This window comes from Equus asinus, chromosome 11 (genome assembly GCF_041296235.1).
Source record: "Equus asinus isolate D_3611 breed Donkey chromosome 11, EquAss-T2T_v2, whole genome shotgun sequence".
Taxonomy (NCBI): Eukaryota; Metazoa; Chordata; class Mammalia; order Perissodactyla; family Equidae; genus Equus; species Equus asinus.
Genome location: NC_091800.1, coordinates 68,792,471 through 68,819,386, shown reverse-complemented (window position 1 = coordinate 68,819,386; position 26,916 = coordinate 68,792,471). Strand labels below are relative to the sequence as shown.

The 26,916-nt window shown below is 41.2% G+C and overlaps 1 long non-coding RNA gene across 1 annotated transcript in view; it reads right to left on the bottom strand.

Moving 5' to 3' along the window:
- The window catches only part of LOC139046512 (uncharacterized), a 79,199-nt gene extending 53,724 nt beyond the window's left edge, over positions 1-25,475 (bottom strand). Inside the window, exons 1-2 of the long non-coding RNA XR_011506631.1 lie at positions 25,317-25,475; positions 24,679-24,785 (exon numbers count right to left, since the gene is read on the bottom strand). This is a non-coding gene — a long non-coding RNA (uncharacterized lncRNA). The remainder of the gene's footprint in view (positions 1-24,678; positions 24,786-25,316) is intronic.
- Between the last annotated feature and the right edge of the window lie 1,441 nt (positions 25,476-26,916).

Below are 26,916 nucleotides of genomic sequence, written 5' to 3'. Positions count from 1 at the left end.
AATAATTAGAGATGACAAAAGTGAAAGTTCAAGATTATTTTTTGAAGAATTATTTTCAATAGTGAAGAAGTGGAGACTTGCCGAGGAATGCAACTTCTTCAGTGTACAGAATGGAAGTTGATTAGAGCCATGATGACCAAGGATGTTTGTGAAAATAAGTTTCCAGGTTTCTCCTTTCTAGAATCTGATTCAGAACCCTCCTTCTTCCATCTCTGATCACTTTCTGTTTTAGTGAGGCTCTTTAAGATTTCAGGAAATAATGACATACTAGGGTCACTTCAGATGATGGGCATTGATTGTAAGGGGAGGAAAGAAGCACAGGAAACAATTCAGGGGACAAGAGTAGGTCTAGCCTGTCATCGCTGTGCCCCAGTGCCTCTTTGTCTCTGTGTCTACGTGACTGTCTCTTCCCAGTCTTTGGGATTATAAGAGACGGGAGTCATTGGGATCCCATGGACTTAAGGACAAAAGCTATCCCAGCCAGGAGGTGGTCTCCTTTTCACTCAGGCCTAATGGATGGGACTGCAGACACATGCATCAGAGCTGACTGTTTCAGGCTTTTAGCAGCCTACTGTTCTGTGCTTATCAATAAAGAGATCTGTGGCCCATTGTTCATCATCTTTATTCTGTTATTAAAGGGTATGGCCATTAAGATATGATTTCTGGATGACTCTAGCATAGGTCAATGAGTTTTACAAACTTTTCAGTTGGAGGTTTTTCACAAATTAGTGTCATATTCTGACCCTAGCATTCAGGTTCTACAAATACATACAGAAAAGTACACAAATCATAAGTGCCCAGCTTGATGGATTTTTCCAAAGTGAAAATACCCATGTAACCATTAGATCAAACAAACAAACAAAAAAGAACATTATTAGAACCTCAGAGTCTCTCTCCTGCCCCCTCTCCATCATTACCTGCCCAAATTACCCACTATTTTGACATCTAGCACCATGATATGTTGGCTTTGCCCATTTTTGAACTTAATGTAAATGGAATCATATAATATGTAGTCTTTTTTTTTGTTTGGCTTACTTTACTCAGCCCTAAGTTTCTGAGATTCATTCATATTGTGGTGTGTAGCTGTGGTTTATTTTCATTAGTTTATTATGGTAATAATCCACAACTTATTTATACATTTTATTGTTGATGAACATTTGAGTTATTTCCAACTTTAGGCTATTTTCAACTTTTGGAATAGTGTTGCTGTGAACATTCTAAACTTTCTTCCTGTATAAGTGGGTACACGTTCCTGTGGGGCATAGTCTCAGGAGTGGAATTGCTGGATCATAGATTATACCTACAACCAATCAAACTTAGCTGATATGGTCTAACAATTTTCTAAAGCGGTAAATCAATTTACGTTTTCTCCAGAAGTGCATGAGAGTTTCAGCTGCTCCACATCCATGCTCCACACTCAGAATTCCCAGTTTCAAAACAATTTGTCATTATGGTGGGTGTATATATTATCACATTGTGGTTTTAATTAGTAGTTTCCTGATGAATAATGAGGTTGAGAACCTTAACTGTTTATTTGCCACTTGGCTTTCCTTATTTTATGAAGCACTTATTCAAGTCTTTTGTCCACTTTCTAGATATTTGGGTTGTTTTTCTTTTTTCTTGTAGAGTTGCGGGAGCTCTTTATATATTTTGGATTTTTTTTATGGTGGTCATAATAGTTTATAACATTGTGAAATTGCAGTTGTACATTATTACTTCTCAGTCACCATGTAAGTTCTCCCCTTCACGGCTTATACTCACCCCCCACGCCAGTTCCCCTCTCGTAACCACTAATCTGTTCTCTTTGTCTGTGTGCTTGTTTATCTTCCACATATGAGTGAAATCATACAGGGTTTGTCTTTCTCTGTCTCTCTTATTTTGCTTAACATAATGCCCTCGAGGTCCATCCATGTTGTTGCAAATGGGACGATATTGTTTTGTTTTTATAGCTGAGTAGTATTCCATTGTATATATATACCACATCTTCTTTTGGATATAAGTCCTTTGTCAAATGTGTTAATTGGAAATATTTTCTCTCTACTTTTAGGATGGGTGTCTTCAGATGAACAGTTGTTCTTAATTTCAGTGGGGTCCAAATTGCTAATATTTTCTTTTATGCTCCATCTAAGAAATCTCTGCTTCTCCAAAATCAAGATGCTCTTCTATGTTATCTTCTAGTGGTTTTATTGTTTTAACTTTTCTATTTATCTCTAAATTCAACTGGAACTGACTTACGCGGATGATGTGTGGTAGCTCTCAAGTCCATTTTTCCGTATAGATATTCAGTCGACTTGAATTCTGCTTACTCTTGGCTTATTTGTGTTGCGGTTTTTACTTCCAGCCGCTGCACTTCTCAGTCACTCTCCTGCATCCATTTTGAACTTGTTTCTCTCTACCATACATTTAAAGTCCCTGCAAGAGACTCTGCTTGGGTCTGTCAGGCACCACCCCTGAATAAAGCATCATTTGGGCAGATTTTTATTACCGGGTGGTAAGTCTTGCCACGGATGTGACAAATGAACTACAGTAATGTAGATAGAAGAAGCTGGATGAGGAGTGGCTGGGAATTCTCTGTAATATCTCTGTGATTTTTCTGTAAATATACAACTATCCTAAAATTAAAAGTTCATTAAAAAAATTCTGCCTCTCTAAAAGAATTCAAAAGAATCAAGCCAGCATCTGGGTTCAAGTGGGTCCTTGATTTTTGTGCTTGTTCTTCAGTTAAAAGCCTTGAAGTTGAAGTTACATATACATCTATTTTTTTTTTTAAGATTTTATTTTTTTCCTTTTTCTCCCCAAAGCCCCCTGGTACATAGTTGTATATTCTTAGTTGTGGGTCCTTCTAGTTGTGGCATGTGGGACACCACCTTAGCATGGTTGGATGAGTGGTGCCATGTCCGCTCCCAGGATTCGAACCAACGAAACACTGGGCCGCCTGCAGCGGAGTGCGAGAACTTAACCACTCGGCCACAGGCCGGCCCCAGAAATACATCTATTTTTAAGGTTCATTTTCTTCCCTAGTGAAGAATGGTCTTTCACTCTCCCATACAGCATCCGTGAAGTGATGATCAAGTCTTAATATATGGTACAGACAAACCACTGTCACTCATTCAGGACAATGTTCCCGCTGTGTTGCAGAATCACAATCATGATCTCTGTTCAGCAGCCGTGATTAAGAAACCCTTTGGGGGGGGCCGGCCCAGTGGCGCAGGGGTTAATTTCACATGTGCCGCTTCTCGGCGTAGCGGGATTCACTGGTTCGTGATCCCGGGTGCGGACATGGCACCTCTTGGCATGCCGTGCTGTGGTAGGCATCCCACATATAAAGAGTAGAGGAAGATGGGCATGGATGTTAGCTCAGGGCCAGGCTTCCTCAGCAAAAAAGAGGAGGATTGGCAGTAGTTAGCTCAGGGCTAAGCTTCCTCAAAAAAAAAAAAAAAAAAAAACCCTGTGGGGTTGATCATAGAGCCGACAAGGCTAACTTCTTCCCACAGTCATCCTGAGTTAGAGGTTTATTTCAACCATGGCCCACAGCTTCCTTATCAAAATATAATTCTATCCAGGTAGTGCTGATAGTGCTCAGCTTCCTGACACAGGTGCTTTCTCCAATAGTTAATGAGGATCTTGTTCAGCAATTTAATGTTTGTCGAGTTCTTATATTGTGGTAGGCACTAGCCTGTATCTTAAGTGTCCAGTCAAAGAGCATGCCAAGGATGGCCAAGATATAAGCTCTCTGAGGACAACCACATTGTAATCCCTAAATGCCTAGAATGTACCAGGTCTTAAAAACACTCTATGGGGAGACATCCATGATATAGAGATGGCTGCACCATGAGGTGGGAAAAGCAAGGGCTTTGGACTTGGATAGACCTGGCTTTCAGCCCTAGCTCTTACACGCACTTGTCCCTGGGCAAGTTCCTTACACCCTCTGAGTCTCAGTTGTCTTACGTGGAAATGAGGGTCCTAGTGTCTCCCTGGGGCTACTACTGCCTGGATTGGAGAGTGTATGGGATGTGCCAAGTACATCATAACCTTTCAGGAAGTGGTTCCTTAAGATTATTTCCTGATAGACCAAGAGCTGTGTTAGGGGTTTATGCAGATGACTAAAACATAACTTTAAAAAAACTAGTGTCTTCTGAAGGAGCTCCTGATTTAGGTGGCAAAGACAGTCAGGCAAAAGAATAATGACCATTCAGTGAATTCAGTGGAGAAAGCAACCAGCTCTGAGTGGCTTCTCAATGCCACCTTAAATTAAGTCACTCTCATTACAGTAGGCATGACTGAAGGGGGAAATATAGTAATATATTATCACCCATTAATAATTGAACATGGATTCCGCTGTTTGAGCCAAGAGCTGCTATCATAAATTTATGACCCTGGGACAAAGGACTCAAGATAGGTGTTCAGTCTAAAGACGTGTCTGAACTATACCCCAAAAGGTGTGTCCCAAAGAAGACACTGCCCCTTGCTGCTGCCTCTCAGGCAAGGAACGGAAAGAGGCTGAGGAGAAGGGTGTGTGAGATTTTTATTCTTTAATTCCTTCAACAAATATGTATCAGGCTCCTCCTATCTGTGCACTTGACACTGAGTCAGACAGTGAGTATTCATCTGCAATCAATATACTGATCAGGTCAGACAGTGTCCCCACTTACATTAATAAATAGACAGACAGTAAGGAGCATTATGAAAATTGCCTAAGATAAACTGTGCCTGCCTGGCTTAAAGACTTTCTGCTATCAACCGAGAGGATACTGAGCAAATATTGACAGAGTGCTCTCAGCCACGAATCTAGAATGAATGGGCTTGGATAATGGCACCCACTGAATAGCTTGCTTGAACCTCCTGAATGAATGGGCCTTCCCCGAAGGCTGTGGAATTTGATGGAAACCGCAATGGACCTGGAGTCCAAAAGGATATTTAACATGCTGTCCATTTGCCACCTTAGAGCTGAGTTTCCAAAGCTAAAGCACCAGGAACTGTCAAATAAATCATTCAGATTGCTTTCCCTTCCCTCAGCACTCTACTCTTCTCTCATGCTCTCTTTCCTCCTGATCCACGATCAGCTCTGCTTAAATTTTTTAGAAAAACTACCTAACTTTTCCTTTTCCTTTGACTACAGAAATGTGGTCCATCAGACTTAACCAGTTTCTAGAACAATTTCTTCTGTCTGTTCACTCAGTAAGTAGTTCTGGCTGAAAAGGCTCAACTATTCTATATCATCCATCAGTGTTTGGGGCAACTAAACTTTAGGCAGAAATCTGAGGTCCTAATCAACATTTAAGTAAATAATGTTGTTGCTGTTTTAATATGGAAAATAAATATCAGCCTATAAAAGTTAGTTCTGTTATTAACTACTAGTTATAGGAAATCACCCAAAATTTGTTGCATTAGTATTTTCACACCCACACACTAGAACGCAGAAGTAACGAGTCTTTTCTCAAATTGTCGCTCGGTATATTACTTTGATCCCTTAGAATATCAACTAGCCTTCTACAGTGATTTTATGATGCAGATTTTCTTAAACATTTAATAAGCCACGGTTAAGAGTTTTGGATAAACACAACCAATTGTTAGAGGAAAAAGATCTGGTTCCTAGTCTTTAAAGAAACTCAGCCTCAGTTCCCCGTCATGATTATTCAGTCCCTTTATAACCACAAAATTCTATTATTTCTAACACATGGTGACCTGCTAAAAATCAATTGAGTTAAATAGAGTAAAATCTAACAAATTTCTTCAAACAAAGCCAAAGGAAAAAAGAAGAAAAAATATTGCTATAGATCAATTTTAAAAGTTTAACACCACCTGCCAATTTCAGAAAATTTACTTATGATCCTTATGTATTTTTTCTTAAATATATTGTTATATTTTTTCTTCTTAATTTCAGGAGAGTCATATTACACTTGTGATGAGAATAATTATTTTAAACTATTAATTTGCCAAGATGTAACACAAACTCTTTAAAAGGTGTAAAGAACTTTATTTAACAAGAAGAAACTTCCAGCAATGAGAATGTGCCCATAAAAACTAAGATCAATTGTTTCCCATCACATAACATTCCACTGGTTTCAGTTCAAATGCCTAATGTTATTATGAGTCACCAAAGCAAATATTTTTTTATTGCAAAATCTGCATAATAACACTCTTAATTATCTTCATTCCAATGACTTTTAAATTGCTGATTTACCTCCAACATTTCCCAGTCTATTTCGGTCTTAACTTTTTAAATTCTCATAAATTGTAAAATTTCTCCAGGAAACATAGAAAGCAAAAGTTTAAAACTTTTAAGTCACCTAGGTGAGACAGATAAATACATTAATTTTTTGATTCTTACAGCAGTTTTGTAACTCTCATTCAAACTCCATAATCCAGTGATACTGCTAGAAGTGTGTAGCTGTAACGTGTGTGTCTGCCTATGTTTGTAAGTGTGTATAAAACATAGAAATTCATCAGATATTTCAAACCACTCTAGTCTTATAAGTAAATTTGTAACATCTTGTGCCAAGTAGTGATTTTTCCTTCAAAGCCCTCCAGGTCTTCACAGGTCTTGTTAAAATCGGTGTAGGCACATTCAAAGAGATCTTCAGCAGAAGAAAGTGGCTAGATGGTCTCTCTTTCTGAGCACCATAAAATAGGACAAAATGCACTTAGGATTTAGATTTTAAGCAACAGAAAAGAATTTCTCAGGAATGCCAGGAATGAGTTAACTAATGTCTACTTATTTTAACGTAAGGGAGAGAGCAGCAGGGACGAGGCACTGGGCAGTAATTTTCTTGTGTATTTTTATGTGTTTGAGGGGTAGGAATTTGGGACGTGGCAGGGAGTAGGGGAGGGTAAGCATGGCAGGATGCATGGGAAGAATATTCTGGAGGATGTGCATCTCCATCCTGCTGTTGCACCCCGTCCTATCTGCTGGGTTCAGCGGGAAGGAGGTGGCAGAGGCTATTGTAGGAAAAGGGGTCCTCCTTTACCTGGGCCAGACCTTGCATGGAATCGGGGAGTAAGAGGGTCCAGTTAGCCTGTTCTCTCCTTGTAGATCCCAAAAATAGATAAAGGGCCACACTTTTAAAAATCATATCTGGAAAAGGAAGCTGAGTTCTCCCGTTTCTGCCTCAGCTAATTGTACCCAGCCCTGTTCCCGAGGCTCGCTTCCTTTGCTATTTCCCAGAGCGCTTGTTCACAGCTCTATTTTACGGGAGCACACCTGTTTGCATATTTGTTTCTCTGCACCACTGTGAGGCCCTTGAAGACAAAGATGGGTCTTCCTATTAGAGCAGACAGCATAGGAGATGTTCTGTGTGTGTGTGCGTGTGTGTGTGTGTGCATACACACTTATAAACACACATCATATATACACACATATAAAATGAAGTCACGGAGACTCTACAAACATTGACTTTTCTTATCTGGGTTAGTGATGCTGCTGCTGCTGATAATATAATAATGTTGATGTGTATTTATCACTTTCTATGAGCCAGGCACAGTAGTGAATATTTTATGAATATTATCTCATTTATCTCAACCCAGTTAGAGTACTGTTATTGTTCCCGTTTTAGAGATGAGTAGACTGAGTCTAGCAGAGGTTAGGGAATTTCCCAAAGGTCACACTCTAGGGAATTGGCACAGCTGAGATCCACAGCAGGATCAGTTATAGGCATGTGGGAGCCTTTCTTCTATGCCCTCTCTGTAATTCACATGTTCCCCGCAGTGGCCTCCAAATCTAGTGCTATGACGCTATGAGACATGATTATCTCACTTGACCATCAGATTGATGACTTCCTAAAGAAGGCATGTTAGGAGGGGTGCCAGTGAGGGGAGGTGGCTCTGAGGTCAGCCTCTCTCCCTCCCATGGACCTTCTGTGACCAACAGCACGCTTGCTTGTATGCATTTGTATCTTGCCTTGTTTCCAAAGGGATCCAATGCAACTTAAGAATTTTCCAACTATACAACAAAATAAAGGAAAATGTACTTAGATGAGAAATAAAAAGTTAGGAGCTAGGAATAAGGCTAATATGAATATATTTATTTTAAAATTCTGTGTACTTGCTAATGTGGGCCCTAAATTTAGCTCAAATCTTTCTGTAAGTTCCAAAGTGAGTGGGAACCCTGACCAGTTGCATGATTTACAGCGTTCATAGTAAAAACCAACCAATTATTTCTGATATTAAAGGCAGGGAAAAAAATCCTATCTAGGAAAACTGTTTTCTGTGCAGTGTAATGGACAATATCCTCGCCAATATCTTTGCAATAGACACAGCATGAGTCTCATCAGGGTCTTTTTTTAATTCAGTGACTGAATAAAAGGCCATTTTCTACTGTTCACAGTTTTGCCAAGAAAGTTCCTCCTGGCAGCACTAAGATTCTTACTAGGAAGAAAGAAATTGAATCTGCACTAACATCCAAAAACAGAACTATTTGGCCTCACATTTCTGCCTCCTATTGCCTGAACCTAAATATGAACTTACCCCAATGCCTGAGCCACTAAGGCCATGGGCTTCCCCATCCCTCCCACTTCCAGGGGCCGCACAAGACTCTTCGGAGCCCGAAATGCGCCCCTTCCCTTCTCAGCAGTGGTCCTGTAGTGGGGGTGGGTCACTGTCCTATGAAGAGTGCCCCATTCCCTGATGTTGTCTTCTTGCTGCTCCACCAATAACTGGAAGAGAACTGGGAGCGAAGCAGTGTAATGGCATAATGCGCCAGCGTCCCTCCAGACAGGCCCGCAAGAACTCAGTTTATTTTGCTTTGCTATCTTCCGGATTATAGGGTACCCTGCTCTGCTCTGTGATCTGTTGGAATATGGTTTATAGTTTGGTCATACCATCTCCTCTTCCTAAACTCATTTTCATTCAAACTTTGAATGCTATGCAGTGGGCTTAGAACTGGATGACTGGGGTTCACATCCTGGTATTGCCAGTTCCTTTGTCCCTCTGTGGAATACGGTGGCCTTAACTCCCTGCTCCCAGATTCAATACGCCGAGGTATAAAATGATGCAAATGAGTAGAAACAACCAGCACAGTCCCTGGTACAGAGTGGGAGCACAATAAATGTTTCTGAAAGAACAACTTTGAGAGTGAGTTTTTCTCCTCTCATCCCTACCCTATGTATGCATGCATGCACAGTTGCACGCACCCAACAGAGTGTACGCGTAGCACTGATGCTCTTGCATTGGGATATTTGCCAGCAAGTTCAGGCTACCAATGTACCTGATGAGAGCTCTCAGGACAGAGGGCAGAGCGCATGAAAATCATTTGCCATAAAATAGCATCTGAGAATAGAACCCGAGTGCACTTGCGCATTTTTGTGGCCTGATTTTCAAACCCTAACTATATTGAATCTTGATGTCAAGAGGAAGAACAGTTTCACAATTAAAATTATAGTTCAAGTTGCTACTATTAAGTTGTTAACTTTTATATTTTAAAATTATAGAATAAATATAGCCTTGAAACTATCTAAACCACAGCACTGTACTTCAAAGGCCAATCTATGGGAAAAGTCATGCTGAGGATCATTTTTATTAGTTTTATATACTCCAAACGTTTATAAACATATTTAATAATATAACTTACAAGCCGAAACCAAACAACTAAACACACTATAAAAACAGCCCACTCCCTCTCTCTCTCGGAAAACTACATAACATTGTGTATGTGTATGGATAAGTTTCATTGTTTTAAATAAGTATAAATTACTAAATCCTAAAAGTTGGTATTTTCATTTACCTTCAAATTACAAGTAAATTGAGATTTGATTTTCTTGAGTGGAAACTGGCTCAGCTTTTAACCTTTGAAGACTTCACAATATAATATAATAAATGCAAACTAGGTTGAACCTGAAGTTTTTTATTCTTTTATTAGAATTTTTGTTAACTAAAAAATATAGGGCTGACATGACCTTTTCATTAAAGCAAATATTTTCTAATAATATTCTTCTGATTGTAAAAGGTACACATATTCTCTACAGAAAGTGGAGAAAGTGCGGAGAAGTAGAATTTTCCAAGGATAACTCATAAACTGTGGTCATGTGAGATGCACAGATTTTGGATACATTCTTTTAAAGTACAATAGTTTATTAAAATTCCTAAGTTTTTTGGCTTTTCCATGAATGACCCTGGCTTGGACATGCAAATACTCTGGCTGCCAGCATTATTTTTTAATGTTTTGTTCATTTGTCTTTTTTTTTTTTTTTTAAAGATTATATTTTTTCCTTTTTCTCCCCAAAGCTCCCCGGTACGTAGTTGTATATTCTTCGTTGTGGGTCCCTCTAGTCGTGGCATGTGAGATGCTGCCCCAGCGTGGCTTGATGAGCAGTGCCACGTCTGAGCCCAGGATTCGAACCAACGAAACACTGGGCCACCTGCAGCGGAGTGCGCGAACTCAACCACTCGGCCACGGGGCCAGCCCCTGTTCATTTGTCTTTTTAAGACTATCTATGTACTTCTCTTGGCTAATTTTATTTTCCAGACTTTAAATAGTATTGCATTTGCTTTCACGTTCTTTATGAAACTAACATATCTTTCATTAGTCGATGCTCCATTGGTGTCTCTTTCTTGCTATTCATCTGAATTTTTCAGCATTCCACAAAAGTGTGATACATACAATATAATTTTAGTTGCCATGTAACTAGTAATGATGATAGAATAGGTGTTAACACTTAACGAACATTTACCGGGTACTGGACACCTTGCATTACTGCAATGGCATTTAATCTTCCCAATAGTTCTTTGGGGGCAAGTGAAACCCTGTTATCCCAATATTGCAGATGGGAAAACTGAGGCTTCAAGAAATTAAGTAACTTACTCATACATTTTTTGGATGTATTGTGAAGCAGGCTAAATAGGACTTCTTAGCGGATATGATGCGGGGTGTGAAAAAAGGGGGAATCAGGATGATTCCTGATTTTTAGCTTGAGCAACTGCAAGAATGGAGTTGCTCTCCTTTGAATGAATGACTGAATGCAATCAAAATAGGAAGAAAGATGTTGAACTGGAGACATACTTGAAAAGGTGAAGGAGACAGTAGTCCCTCTGTGAGTGAATTGAATTAATAAAGTCTAAACATCTTGTCCTGGGTGATTTGAAGACATGAATAAGACAGAGCGAATGGTGCAACAAAAGTCCTCATCATTCTAAACAAACCCTGCAAATTGCTGGAAGTTGTGTACAGGAAATACTTCAATGTAGCCGATAGCATTTCCTTTAAATTGAAGAATAACAAGATTGATATCTATTCTGTTCAGTAAGATACTATCGCAGTTGTTAACACTTAGTGATATCCTTCATCTTGATTTGGAGAAATACAAACGATCGACAATTGCAATGATTCCGTGTGAAGCCTCCATTCCTTTAAATATTTTCTTTTATCCTTAAAATGAAGAGAAGATAAAGAACTTGCAAGCCCTTAGATCTCAAGATGCCTGGCGTTTCCCAAGGAGGTAGGCCCCATCTCTGCTCATCTGGATAAGCCTACCTAACCCATTCTCAGAGCCAATTGATGAATCCAGTGCCTCGTATTTGCTAGCCTACTGTCTCCCTTCCACTTCTGTGCAATTATGTTTTTTCAGTGTTTTATGTTGCATGACTCTACCTTGTAAATAGTTCTACGCTAAATGCTATAATTAGTTTAATAACACTTTGACTACATTATATTTGAGGGTGTGCCCTTTTGCATCTTTTGGAGCCATGCCAAGGAGCCTCTGGATAGAGGGAAACTTGTCAGATCCCCCCTAACAGATTAATTGAGGGATAGGAGGGTAAGGAAGGGGTGTAACCTTGAAATACAACTCAAAATACTTATCACAGATGTAGTATTTCTCTCCAAGACATACCACCAACTGGTTCCCCAGTTATGGAAGGCAAACCAAGAGGTCCCTGGCAGGGCAAAGCCCATGTTGCCATGTTCTCATTGGAGACCTAAGGAAGGGGGCAAGTGGGAAGTCTGAGGCTTCCACAAATGAAGCTCCAGGATATCCCCTCTCCCCTCAAAGCTGTTGGGAAAGGGGTCTTTAGTCCTGTCGTAGCTTTCGGGTCCCTGGGATAAATCATTTCCATTTCCATCCCTGGCAGGAGAGGTCTGTGATGCTGGCAGGGAAATGGGAGCTACAGAGGAGCTGAGCTGATTTTAGTACTGCTCTCTTAAGAAACTTCATTACGAAGCTGCAGAGGTTCACAGAAGCCACTCTGGTAGAGCGGTTTTCCCTTTGGGGCATGTTCTAGAAGGAATTGGTGGAAGGAAATCCTCATGAATGCCCAAATTCAATAGATCTGCCAGCCATTACTCAGGTTTATCTCTCACACCAGTCAGCGCATCATTCCCTCTGAATCTGCCCCTTGATAAAATCTGTTTGACTGGTGATGTGTTTTCACCTAAGGAGATATTCTGATTTAACACACATCTTCCTGTAAATCACCATATCTTCATTTTTATGGTTTCCATGGTGCCCTATTTACAGTCTAAACTTTGAAATAAATTCACACACGTAAGAAGGGTCTGTCTAGCATGTGAAATCTATTTGGCATAAATGTCACTCAGAGAGGAGGTGAGGCTGTCCCTATGGCTTCGTTCGATCAAAACTGGAAAATAAGTCTTCCAGGGTCAGTCTTCACCTTTGGAGCCCTCAAACTTGTAAGATTTCAGTTTGGTAACCTTGCAGCTGTGACAGGAGAGATGGTGCGGGCTTCTGCATGAGACCCAGATACATTCATCCATTCATTCGTATGCACATGTATTCATTCAACAAATATTTATGGAGTGTCTACAGTGCCAGCACCAGGGAGATTAGAGACCACCCTCCCCCCCCCCGTCCCCTTCACCACCCCCCAGATCTTGAGCCCGCAGACGGTTTCCGGGGTAGTGAAGTGGAGAGTCACATGATCTCATCAACTTTTGACAGCTATAAAATGGAAATAATGTTTATTTGTTAGCAAGCAAGAAACACTTTTAAGTGAACAAAATGTGTTTTCGCTTCCTGCAGCTTCTCCGTTCTGAACGCTCCCATCTTTTCCGGCCTAAGGTAGGTCCTGATATCTGTGGAAGTTATGTGGTCATTAAACTAAATCAGCCAGAGTCACAGTTTCGGTTACAAAGATGGTATTAATAAAAACATTACCATATGATTATTAAAACAAGAACCATAAAAGCTAGCCCTCTGGCGTTCAATTTTGCTCATGCACATCACAGCTTGAAATAAATTGTTGAAAGTTAACAATGTTGAAAAATTAATAATGCTGTGCTTTAAATACAACTCTTTAAAAATCTTGTACTAAATGTCCCTGGGTGATTGTACCCGAAAAGAACAGTGTACACCGATAGAGCCTTTAAAGGATGTAATAATGCAGTACGCTATATTGGCAAAACTAATCAATTTAAGTTGTAAAGTATGCCTACAGGAAGTTGTAAAGTACGCTTTCTTTGAGAATCCATTCTGTACAAAAACAGGGGCAGTGGGGCCGACCCCGTGGCCGAGTGGTTGGGTTTGCACGCTCTGCTTTGGCGGCGCAGGGTTTCTCCGGTTTGGATCCTGCGCACAGACATGGTACCACTCATCAAGCCATGCTGAGGCGGCGTCCTGCATGCCACAGCTAGAAGGACCCACAACTGAAAATACACAACTATGTAGCAGGGGGATTTGGGAGAAAAAAGGAAAAATAAAATCTTTAAAAAAAAAAAAAACAGGGGCGGTGAGTGGTGACGAAGTTCAGAGTCCCCACGATGGAATCTTGGATAGGCTGTCTGCAGCCTTGTAGCTTATGCGCTGAGTCTCCTTACAGTTGAAAAGGACCTGACTCTCCTAAACCACCTGAAATACGGGGGAGAGGGATACTGAAAATTTTAATGAGATATTTTAATACAAAGTTAATAGTTATAAAAATATCATCTAGGCAAGTAGAGAATGAAAAAAGCGTGTTAAAATTTCTTACCCACCCCACCTCCCATATCCCTCACTCCAACTCACCAGGATTACCACTGTTAGCCATCTGCATCCTTCCAGAACTTAATCAATGCAAGAAAAAAGTGATGATGAAATTTAAAATGTCTGAGGATATAAACAAAGCGAAACCTTCCACCTCCTTTGTATTTTAGTTCCATTTGCCAAAAGTAACCACTTCTCTCTTTTGTTTTTGCTCATGCCTACCTCCATAGATCTAGATATCTTGCTGACACCTGTCTTTCTTGACTTGCAACTTGAAGCTATATTAAGTGACTGAGAACTGAGAGGTCACCTGAATGACCTTCTCTTCTCTTTCTCCACCTCCCGTCAACCTCACATGCTTATTTTCAGTTCTATTAATTAATTTTATCAATTAAAATAACATACTTAATCCTCTATTTTTTTACCCATCAGATTTAGACTGTATGTCTTGACCTCCTACCATGTGATTTGGGGAAATTAGAGCCCCTCCCCACCCCGCCACCTTTTTTGCCTCTCTGCCTAAAATGTCCATGGCTTCCATATTCTGTTCTTTATAATTAAGCCTGGGCTTTTCTATAGGTTTATTTTGGTTTATTTATTTTTGTGAGGAAGATTAGCCCTGAGCTAACATTCGACAGCAATCTTCTCCTTTTTGCTGAGGAAGACTGGCCCTGAGCTAACATCTGTGCCCATCTTCCTCTACTTTATATGTGGGACGCTAGCCACAGCATGGCTTGCCAAGCAGTGCTATGGCTGCCCCCGGGATCCGAACCTGCAAACCCTGGGCGCCAAAGCGGAGCACGAACTTAATTGCTATGCCACCAGGCCAATCTTCTATAGGTTTATTTTAAAAACTCAAAACCAACAACCAATGTTATCATCTACTCTTGTATTGAATTTTAAAATTTCGGTCATCATACTTGATGACTCTTCCTTGTTCTTTGGGTTCCTCTTTTGCAAAGCAGCCTAATTTTTTTTTTAATGGATGCAATATCTTTTCAAAGCTCTAAATAGAATTTGTGAAGCTTCTACTATGTTCACTGAATAAGCTGTGAGGTTGGTTGTTCTCTTTTTCCACCCTGTTCCTTCTTTCTGGTGCCATTGTGTATCGTTGGGTGTCTGGTGGTCCTTCCTGTATCTGTGCAGAGGCTGCTATCTGGCCACCAAAAGCTGCTCTTCTTCTTCCTGGTTCACAACTAAGACTTTGTTTCCCAAATGCATTTGCAGTTAAGTGTTCTAGCCAAGGTAATGAGCCCCTTTCAGGTGGATGCTTTCAAGAGCATGCACATGACTCCTGTATGATCTCATTCCTCTTTCCTGAAGTGTCCAGGCTGAAGTGACCCTGGACACCACGAACTGATGACGGCTGAGCTGCCCTCCCAGAATGACTCATAAGGAGAGTCATGCACTGACTGGTTGGCAGCTGGATAGTGAAATGAACGTTTACGTTTCTCAAGCCACTGAATTGACTGTTAGGCATCTTGTCACCGCATCTTATCCTACCCTTCCTCATCCAGTATCCTCATAAGGAAGCTTGTGGAGATTGGATGACTTCTAGATGGGGGTAGTCCTGTTTCCCTCCAGGCCTTTCCCTTAGAAAAAAGGGCTCGCTGTAAGAAATGTGTGTGCCTGTAGGGCACGTAGACTGGCAGGCTCTCTTTAGGGTCTGACGAAATAGGGAACTGGCAAAACACCTCTCTTTATTATGCCAAACTAAAGAGCTGTGAACTCTGGATACCCGCAGCCACACTCAGTTCCTTAGATCTCCCGAAGCACTATTTTCTTTAGAGAGCAACCACCTCATTTTACTCTGAGACTAAAGGTCCTTCCCTCACATTTGGGGAGGGGGATTGAGAATAGTGGAGGAGGAAGCAGGCATTTGTATAAATGCCCCAGAAACAATCCTTCAATAAACCACTTCCATTTCTGCCTACTTTTCACTCACTCCTGCTCTCTGCTGCCACCCCTGTGCTGGGAGCTTCTCTGGCTCCCCCACCAAGAACACCTCCCACACCCACTGCTCCTTCAGGAATGAGCTGAGTGGTCCCACTCCACAATGTCACTCCCTATGACTCCTTTGGCTTCCCATCTTTCAGAAAGGCATCACTCTTTTTGGCCTGCCGAGGTTTCTTCCTCTCCTTTCTCTAAAGTTCAATTATTCCCTTTTGTTCTTCTTTGTTGTCATCACCATGATATTTTGGGAGAAAGGAGAGTAAAGATTTATATTTAGTCTGCCATCTTGTATTTAGAAGGCAGAACTCATTTTTAGAAATACCGAGACTTTCTGGGGAGAAGGAGTCAGAATTTCACTCTTCTCACAGAAGCCTTGGAAATCAGTATTCAAGGAGCAAATTGTTCCGTAATCATACCCATTAGAAAGCAATAGTAGCAAGTAACCCAAGAGCCACATGCTTCACTGGCCTGTGTGTACAAATATAACCATCTCAACATGAAGATCCAAGTTCCCGAAGCTCTAGTTCCTGACCTGCACATGCGGGGAAACCCAATTCCTTGAGGCTCACCCTCCTCCAAATATTTCAGCTAATTTTCAAGAGATATTTTACATGTTTTCTTGAATCAGTATAGTCATTTTTTGCCAAGCCAAGGCTCTGCTTACTGCTGGCCCTGACCAAATAATGCCACAGCTGCCTCGAGGCCATTACAGCTGGAATTCAGCCCCTCCTGGCTGACCACTCTGGTCCTAGTGCCAGTTGAGCTGTCATTCCACTACCTCCTTAGAGGGGACGCTTGCCAATTCATGCTGGCTGGCAAGGATCTTGTGAAGTTGGAAGGCAGACATTTTCAGGAACAGCTATTTTCTCTAACATGAGCCGGCCATGGCACTTCTACATTAGCTTGAGTCGCCATCTTGGTGCTGATTCCCTTTAAGATTCACTATTTAACTGATGATGTTCTTGACTCTCACAGCGCTGAGATTGCTTGGCAGTCTCTTACGAAGGGAGAGGACAGACACTCTTTGTTCAGTTAATCTCCGCTGGTTGAAAAGAGAGAGGGTCAGATGGGAGGTAGGGATCTCATAATGGACAGCTTGGGCCCAGTGCACTGAAGGGTTTAGTGAAGCAACTCTTCTAGTTCAGAGGAACAACAGTTCATTTGTGATAGCAACACATACAGGAATTCCAACCCCTGTCTAGTTCTTAGGATCTGCTGCTCAGTCTGGCTCATTCTGTGCCTCTCCTTCCCTTTGCACAGAGTCTGGCTTCTGTCACCTTTCCCTGTCCCTAACCACCAGTGTTGATATGCCTAACCACTAACTATGGGGGGGACTCAAGTGTCCCTCACCCCAAAGGAGCTTCCTCAGTCCCATGTAAATCACCAAATGGAAATATATTCTGAGACAAGGCAGTGTCACCTTTGGCCACATGCTGCTTCCCCAGCCTTGAAAGGAGGTTCTCTTTTTCCAGATATCATTTATTCTTCCTCTTGATATCATCCACATACTACCAATTTTCCCTGACTCTGCGGGATAACTGAATCAAAAAGCGACTCTCAAGTATCAGGAGAGCCCAGCAGTAGCCAGAGGGAGAGAGCCCCATTATATAAAGTGCTCCCACCTGGGCTATAGCTAGCATCTAAGCCTGTGCATCAATTTCCATGTCAGGGCTACTCTTTTCTCTATATGGGTGTGAGGGACTGTGTTACATGAGTCAGGGAACTTAGGCTCCTTTTTATCTACTAATGTGAACGAAGATCATCCCAATGGATGGCCAGACTCCAAGGTCAGTCATGCTTCCTGGGACCCTCGATTTTCAGGGAATGTCCAGTTCTCTTCCTACTACAATGAGCAGTAAGGAATAGCATAATAGAAGTAACTTTCAACCCTGGCTCTGCCAAGCTCACCTGCAACCCTGAGAATTTCATCCAGACCTTTTGGACCTCAATGTCTATTAGTAAAGAGATGGATTTGGACTACATCAATGGTTTTCATCTTTTAAGCTGCAAAACCCTTTCTTCAAACCAGCCTAAACTACAAAGCATATAAAAACACAGTGCTCAGGGTGAAATTGGAGTAGAGGGTCCTGGAAGTTGGCTGCTCCCTTTCCTCCTTTGATAACGCAGGAGCCCCTGAGGCACCCCAAGGGGCACTTAGGGTTCTATGGAACACAATTTGAAAACCACTGCCCTCGAATGTCTTTCATATCCCCTTGAGTCTAACATTCTATGACCTCAAGTAATAGTGGGGAGCTCTTTCTTTGCTCTGGAGAGCAAGGCTCACAGTGGATTTCATGCTGAAATGCCTTGGGGTTAGAGCCTACCTAGCTGAGGGGTGCAGAGGTGCACGCAGAACTCCAGAGGAGCAATGATACAGTACAGTGATTCCAGCCCATGACCTGAGCCAGAGGACTTGAGTTCAAGTCTCAACTTCACCATCTATCAATTCTGTGTGTTAGTTTGCTGGAACAAAATCCCACAACTGAGTGGCTTTAAACAACAGAAATTTGTTGTCTCTCAGTTCTAGAGGCTAGGAATCCAAGATCAAGGTGTCAGCAGGGTTGATTCTTTCTGAGGGCTGTGAGGAAGAATCTGTTCCATGCTTCTCGCCCAGTTTCTCGTGGCTTGCTGACAGTCTTTGGCATTCCTCAGCTTGTAGAATCATCACCCTCATCTTTGCCTTCATCTTCACATGGTCTTCTCCTCGTGTGTGTGTGTCTGTCCAAATTCCCCCTTTCATAAGGACATGGTCATACTGGAGTAGGGGCCTCCTGGACTCCCATATGACCTCATCTTAACTAATTATATCTGTAATGACTGGATTTCCAAATAAGGTCACATTCTAAGGTACTAGGGGTTAGAACTTCAACATTTGAATCAGGGGGCTGGGGAGTTGGGGAAACACACAATTAATCCACAACATTCTATTACCTTGGACAAATTATCTTACCTCTCTATGCCTTAATTTCTAATACCTATGACTTAGAGTTGTTGTGAAATAATAAGGCAAGTAAACTGTTTAGCATGGTAAGCATTCAATAAACATCGGCCACTATTATGAACATGTTTTTTGTTTCATTTGCAGTACTTTTTTTAGAGTCCCTTTGGTACTGTTTTATTGCAGCAGCAGACGGAGTCCATATCCCTGGGGAGTCATCTATAGTGACTTTCTACACCCTCTGATGATTTCTTACATAATCATTACTTTTCAGTTACATGAAAACACACTATTTTGTTGTCTCCTTATCCAGATTCAAAAAACAATACTTGTATTCTGCTCCCAGTTGTGTTTTGAATGGGTAGCTGAGGGAAAATAGTAAATAAGAAACCACTCAGTACTTGCCTAAAACCCACACATAGAGGAAATGGGTAGGAGAGCTCCAGGGCCCTCTTGCTCAGCCTTGTGAGTTTTCTGGAATTTCTGGGTTGGTCGGTTGGTCTGTTTTGCTTTGTTATATTTTGTTTTGCTATGATCTGACTTTTTCTTTTTCATATCCATCCCATGTGCCAGCAGACAGGAGGTATGTAATCCATGTCTGTGCTCCCGACATATGGGATTCTTTTTGCTGCCTTGATGGACAATAATCATACATATTCTGTCAGTCAGTGTGTGACATCCTCACTTTTTGCGATTTTGTATCCAACTCTTTTTCAGAGGATAAGTATATTTGAACAGACATCCAGAGTTCTGATATCTAACGTAAAGAAAAGCATTCCAGTGTTCGTTATAAGCCTAATCCGAGACGTCTTCCTTGCTGACCGGGAGGAAGGCAGCGTAAGTAGGCATGGCTATTTGACAAATAGTTTTCAGATCCCACAACACTCATCTCCAGGCTTTTACAAATCAGTCTGACATAGGGTTTGTCTGCCTATGTGTATATTTGTCATTTCTGCCAGAGGAGCAAAGATGAGTCAGGCAGACATTATTTCTTCTGTGTCTGGAAAGAAGTGAATGAATTCTTAAAATAACCTAATGTCAAACTTTCTTGCTCTGGGTTGTGGCTGTAAGTGTGGCATACGGGCTAGAAGGTCCTTTTTAAGAGCAAGGGAATAAATTAAAATTTTAAATTGAGATGATAATAATATGTGATTGGGTCAATTCTCCTAACACACAAAGAGGCTCTGTCGAATTCCCATTTTATTTGAGTTTTTCTACATACTGTCAGATTCAGAGATTTCCAGTAGAGTTAGTTATGTGCTCATGCTTTTTGGCAAAAAATGAAAAGTGATTTCTTCCTTTTTAACTTTCCTTTTCTTCCCCCCCAGTTTTATTGAGATATAATTGACGTATAACTTTTTTCTTTCTGAATAAATCACACATTATTGAAAATAAACATAAAAGTATAATAATTCAAATAGAAAGAAAAATCAATGAAAGTAGAGAGGTCCCCAGGAATATAGTAATTATAGATAGCATAGATACAGGAGAGAGGGAAACAAATAACAGGAAAAAGTATTTGACTTTAAACATCTCTAAGCGGGTGGGCTGGAATGAGAATAACAAATTGTAAAACAAAAATTTTTAAAACCATACCCCTCATTCAAAAATTTTGCAAATTATTATTCTAATAATAAAAAAAAAAAACAGAAAAAGATTGCCTTATGGGAATTACAGCTATCCTCCAAATGCCTGCTTCACTAAACTTATATACTCCCTGGTCAGTATGGAAAATACAAAGAGAGCATCCAAATCCTACAGAAAGTCATTGCTTTGGGAACATTACTGACACTTTAGTATCTGCTCTGAGAGAAGAGAAATGGAAGGCTGGAGTTCTAGAGGTAGCTGAGTTATGTGACCTCAATATATAATCAATGAATAGAATTAACCATCTATTCATAAAATGTGCATAATATCTAATTTTGATCTTTCAGATTAATTTATAGCTTTTCCTCTCCTTAATTTTGAAGGTCAATATCAAATTGAACACCAAATATTACAGAGAATAATGGATCCATGTGTGTGATAACACGATGTACACCTCCCGAAGGACTAAGATGTGTGACTAAGAGTTTACTTCCACAACAGGAAAAATTTTCCACCTAACGCATTTAGGATAGCCCGATGTCAACCAGCCATTGATGGATAACTGCAAATGCAAGGACTTCAGCTCCACAGCATACTGCTCCACCAGATATTGACTCCATATTCACTGTTGCCATTAGAGATAATGAGTTTTCTCCCATTCGAAAACTTTTATTTAAAAAACCCACAATATCCTCCGTAACCTTCACCCACACTGTGCTTACTGAACTAAAGCCTTCTATTTCCTTCTGAATAGAAACGCCTCCTGCCCAGACCTTGTGCAGCTAGGGATTTGAGCGCAAGAGACAATTTCAAAGACTGCTCTTTCTACTTAACAATTGATGCATTAGGCTAAAATGTTCACACAAATGCAATAGCAACAGAAGGGGTTTGCAATGTAGTGACAAGGTCTCTCTTTTACCTGGATCTGGAGAATGATGAATGAGTATTAGCAGAATATTCTGGCCGTTAGGTTTATCTTGATCTTCTCACAGAATGCAAATTGACATTATACCCACATTTCTATGGTATTTATTACCATGGTCATGATGTGAGGGCTTTTTCAATATGAATAGTGTAAAAGGGGAAACATATTACTGCAAAGAGACATTATTGTGCAGGGAATGTATAAACAGATGAGAAGAATGGAGCGACATGCTCATAATAGAAACTGAAAGCTCCTCATTTTGTCCCGATTGTCTACCCTTCCTTTTTAAACAACCTTCCTTTTTTCTAGCTATCAATACAAAGTTCTTTTTGGTAAAATGAAGTGCATTCATGCTGCTTGAAAGAAGCTTTTAAAGTTGATCTGTGCCCACACAAAAGAGAGGCAGTGCTGGGTCCGACCAGTGGAGGAAGCAAACTTGGTCAATGTTCATTACTCATGGCTCGACACTCCGGCCTCCATATCATTTTGTAAAGAATCAGATAAACTTTCCTCATGATAAACAACTGAAATAATTTTTCTTAGCTGTCAGCTCCCTTTCTCCCTTGCCCAGCCTGTTCTCACACTCTTCTCTGTTCGTAAAAGCAACCGAGCGAAGCTCTTTGGTCTGATAAATGGGCTCCTTTCAACTGGTGGCAGGCTTCAGGAAAAAGATAATCCTGGATAATGTGGACACAGTTTTCATTTCTTGTCACCCAATTAAACTGCAATTATCCGGAGTGCACCAGCAGAAAAACTGGAAAGAATGGCCGCAGAATGTGGTGCGGAGGCTCCCTGCGATTCTTTATACCACGCGCATCAGCCTAGATTTGTTCTGTTCTGATAATAAAGTGGTGCCGGCCTCAGCACTCAGGCGCACAAAATCGCCGCCAGACCAGCTGCAACCTGTAGCTGCCTATGAAATGCTCCCCCAGACTCTATGAGAAATAGCAGTTCAAGTCACCGTCGCTCTTTTCCTAGATTATTTGCGTCCAAAGCCCAGGTCTGCCCAGCAACCGCATATATCCCATCTTTAGTATCCAAGTAGCTTTGTCTTTCCACAGACAGGACAAGGTGGGGATTCCTCATGAGAGGAGAATAAAATACTTTCTCCACCATGACAGTCTCAGCACCGCATGAAACGCCGTCTCAAGAGGCAATTATCGAATTCGAAGAGAGTGATAACTCTGTTATTACAAACACGTTTAATAAACCACGCAGAGCGATAACAGTCTGAGGCCTGAATACATGTAAAAATTTCAGTGAGCAGTTGTCTCATCAATTGGGAGGTTTTTCCTTCATTTAAATGTGGTGATATTCAACCCTATGAAGAGCTACAGCTATGAGATGGGAAGTAGAGAAAAGGATCCATCATCTCACATTTAGAAATTAAGCAGTTTTTTGGATTCTCAGGTTTATAAAACATGAGGCTTTCAGTGGAGGAAGTGAAAGACAATGCAAACCTTCAGAGTGAGGCTTCAGTAAATAATTATGGCCACATCTGTAAACACAGTTGTGAGAAGATTAATAATAGTAGAATTCACTGGGAGAAAAAAACAATACAGTGGAATGAAAAGGACCTTTGAGTATGACATTGTCAGAATACAGCAAGATAAAATAAGGCAGGGCCCAAACTCAGAAACTCCAAAATAAAATTGCCATCACCAGTAGCATAAATCTTTGGATTTATGAATGCCCTCCTCAAATGAACCATACAACTTTACCAGCTGGTCTATTTAGTGATGAATCAACTACTTTAATCTCATAAAATGATTCTCTTGTGGGCCGTTAGGCTCTATAGCTCTTCTTCCTTCCTCTTTTTGAAATGGATCCCATCTTAATCTTTTTCTGAATAGCCATTTGCGGCTGCTTGAGGTAGCACATGTGATAGAAGAGTCTCTCAAAGTTGGTTTTAACCAGAATGACTCATTAGAGTTTGGCTGTCAGTGGGCCTGGGGCCCTGCACCCTCTTGCAGGCTCTAGTCCAACGAGGCTAAGAAAGCACCATCCTAAGAGATCCCACCTGTCTCCCATTTTCCCCAGGTGATGTCTGAAGCCCAGGGTGCTGTCTTACCCCAGGCCATTAAACAGACATGGAAGAACACACCATTGCAATCACACAGGAGACATAAAAAATATTGGAGCGTTGTTGAGATGAGTTTGAAAATTGGTTCATTCTTCAATAACCATAAATGCAACAATAATCACAGCAATGATTCCAACACAAGACAACATGTACGTGCCTTTCATCTAGGCTCAAAGCACTAGACAAATAATGTTCTAGGCTAGCATCCCATCCTGCGTATGGGAGAATCCACACAATGACAATAACATAATGACACCATGATAACAATAATAATACCTATGTTTACCTAATGCCTATCTCTGGGAAACCTAAAGCAGTTGAGAGATGCTAATCTAATTATACCCCAGGTCCCTGTCAGAGAAGTAGAGGGCAGGTATTTTTAATTCAAACGCTGTTTAAGGAATGATGGGAATACAAGCATCTACTACCTCCCTTCCTCCTGGGTATTTGTGAACATAAAGAAAAAAAGATAGCTCAGATTTAAATCTTCTAACTCCATGGAAGAACAATGATAATAATTGAATATAATAATAATACTGTTTAGATCACTTTTCATCTGATATACTTGTCTTTCAAATTATGGGTTGAATTCACATCCTGTCGTCTTTCACGGGAGATTTTCACACAGCTCTAGCACTTGGAGGGAAAGATGGGTATGTTGTGTGGGAGCGAGACATCCCTTCCTACTGGAAAGCCTTCCATGGTTCCTTCCCCCATTCCTCCCAGGGTGTAATTTCAGCTTTCCTGGGGATGCCTCTCTAAACATTTCACACAGTTAGATTATATAAACCCAGATCCTTTGAAATGGATGTCTTGGATTTGGAAACATTGAATTCAGAATAGTAAAAGAATACTACTACTAACGAAACTGTAGTTTTGCTCAACCAGGGAAGAATTCAGATGAAATAAAACGGCTAAGTGTCAAGGAACCTCCTTGAAATAGTATACTTTACTTAGGCAAATTCAGTATAAGGAGAGTTTATATAGGACCCCTTCCCTTCCACTGATTACTAGATTCTTAAAAAAAAGCTTTGCTTTAAAACAATCTTATAGTAGTCATAGGATTTATCACAGTCTGTAAGTATGCTGTTTACTTATTTACTTGTTTATTTTTCCCCACCGGAAGATGAGCTCTATGAGGGTAAGGACCATGTCTATCTAGTTAGTTATTATATCCCCATGATAACGTGTGTTTAGTACATAGTAGATGGTCACTATTTCTTGAACGAATGAATAAAGGAAAGAAGGAAGGAAGAGGTTCCAGCATAGTAAAATGGCTGAGTACCTGGACTTTGCAGTCATCAGATCTGAGTTTGAATCAGGACGCCACTGCTTACTAGGTTGGCAAACTTGGGCAAATCATTTAAGCTCTTTGAGCCTCAATTTTCACATCTGTAAAATGGGAATTATATCTTTTAGGTTTCTCATATGGATTAACTGAAATGATGAAGATAATTTATCACAGTGCCTAAACACTTAATAAATATGAACTATTACTTTTTTTTATGGCTTCAAAAGTAGAATGTTAGTTTGACGCAATTTTTAAGGCCAATCGTGTGCTTCGGAAATGTGTAGCTTCCCCCTTCCTCCTTCCTGCCCAGCTTACCTCGAAGAATCATCATCTAGTACAGACATGAGGCTTCCTTCCCCGGCACCATAAGCCATAGCATTGCTTTAAGAGAAGCAACCTCACATACCCCTGTCCCCATTCTGAGGTCCTGGACAGGCTCTGTCTTGGCCTCTGTAACTGTATCCAGGTGCTGCTGACATTTAACCCCCTAGGACTGCTAGGACTTTAGTGGCACCCCTGGGCTGATATTCTCTTATGTCTTGGCTCTGCTCACATTCAGGCCTGACTAGGGGGGCAAAGGAAGATGCCTCCACTCATCTGCACTCCCTGCTTCACAGGCTCCCCAGACTTACCCTCCTGTCCCGGATTGGTCGGCAGGGAATCTTCGGACAGTGACAAGGAGGGAGAGGCAGCAGGGCCTTAGAAACCATTGTGCGCCCCTGACTTCAGGATGGAGGGTTGGCCCAGCACTCTCTCTCTCATGCTCCTCCATGCATGCTCCAAGCGCGAATGCTTCTGGGGAGACGCGGGAGCCTGAGGCATAGAGGGCAATCTCTGGAGAGCCAGAGAGAATGCAGATGAGGCAGGACCTTGGCCTTGTCCCATTCATCTCTTTTTTTTGTCAGGATGGGGACATCCTGGGCAACGTGCCAAACCTTGAGCAGCTGTTTGGCAAATCTGCTCCCGGCTAAGGAAGCTGGGAAGAGGCGGGAAGCTCTGTCTTGATCAGTTTGGAAAAAATATGGGCTGGTGCCATGAGGCTTGCAGGGTCAGGGAGAGAGGATCCTGATCTCCTCTGGGCCTCCACACGGGCCTGAATCAGGAGGAGGAAGTGGGCCTAGTGCCTAGGAATCCAGTCAGGATGGCAGGCATCCTTGCTCTGCTACTTATGGCTGCTTGCCCCCTGGCATGTTATTGAACCTCTCCGAACTTTTATGACCCCTCCTCACAAGCTTGCTGTAAGAATTAAATGGGATCATACACATAAACTGCACAGTACTGGCACATACGAGGACACATCAATAACAGCTATGGGTGCTATTTGTGGGCTGTATTTGTAATAGCAAAAGGAGAAACAATCCAAACATCCACCAATAATTGGTTATACCATGGTAAATCCACGCCATCATACTTAGAGATGTAAAATGGAGCAAAGAACGTTTCTAACATGGAGTGAACTGCAGGATATTGTTGAGGGGAAAAAAGGCAAGGTGGAGAAAAGTGTAAACAGTACATTAGTTATCAAAAAAGTGGGGGCTTGTGTTTTGTCTGTATATGTATATGTTTTTTAAAGCAATGGAAGGACAAAACAAAAATGGTCAGAGCTGGGAGATAAGAAGGGTTGGGGGTAAGCCTATGTTTATGCTTTGGATTCTTACAAACAGGTTCTTCAGTTCTTTCCCTCTAATTTGTTGCTGTTGTTGTCCTCATCTTCATCATCAGCCTCAGAGGAAACAACTACAGTTTACAGCTTTCGTGATTTTAATGCTTTGCAAGTACGGGGTGGGCCACCCAAAGTTTTCTGCGGCTCACTACAGCCTCAGGAAGGAATGGTGGTCGTTAGTGGTGGTCAGCTCCTAGGTTTCCCTGTTTGGGGGTAGCTGGTGGAGACCATGTCCCTCCCAGACTTTGCATTAATTATTTCTATCTGGCTTCTAATTCTTCTCCACATCCTTGGACATGTGCAAAATACTTTCTGCAGCCTTTGGCAGCCTCCAGTCCAGACTAGGGGTCATCAAATTACGGACCAAGGGCCAAATCCATCTGTTTTTCTGCAGCCTCTGAGCTGAGAACGGTTTCTACATTTTTAAATAGTGTAAAAACCAAAAGAAGAATAACATTTCATTACATGTGAAAATTACATAAATTTTAGTTTCACTGTCTGTCAAGTGCCCGAGTTTTATTGGAACACAGCCATGCTCACTTGTTTCTGAGGCTGCTTTCACACTACAA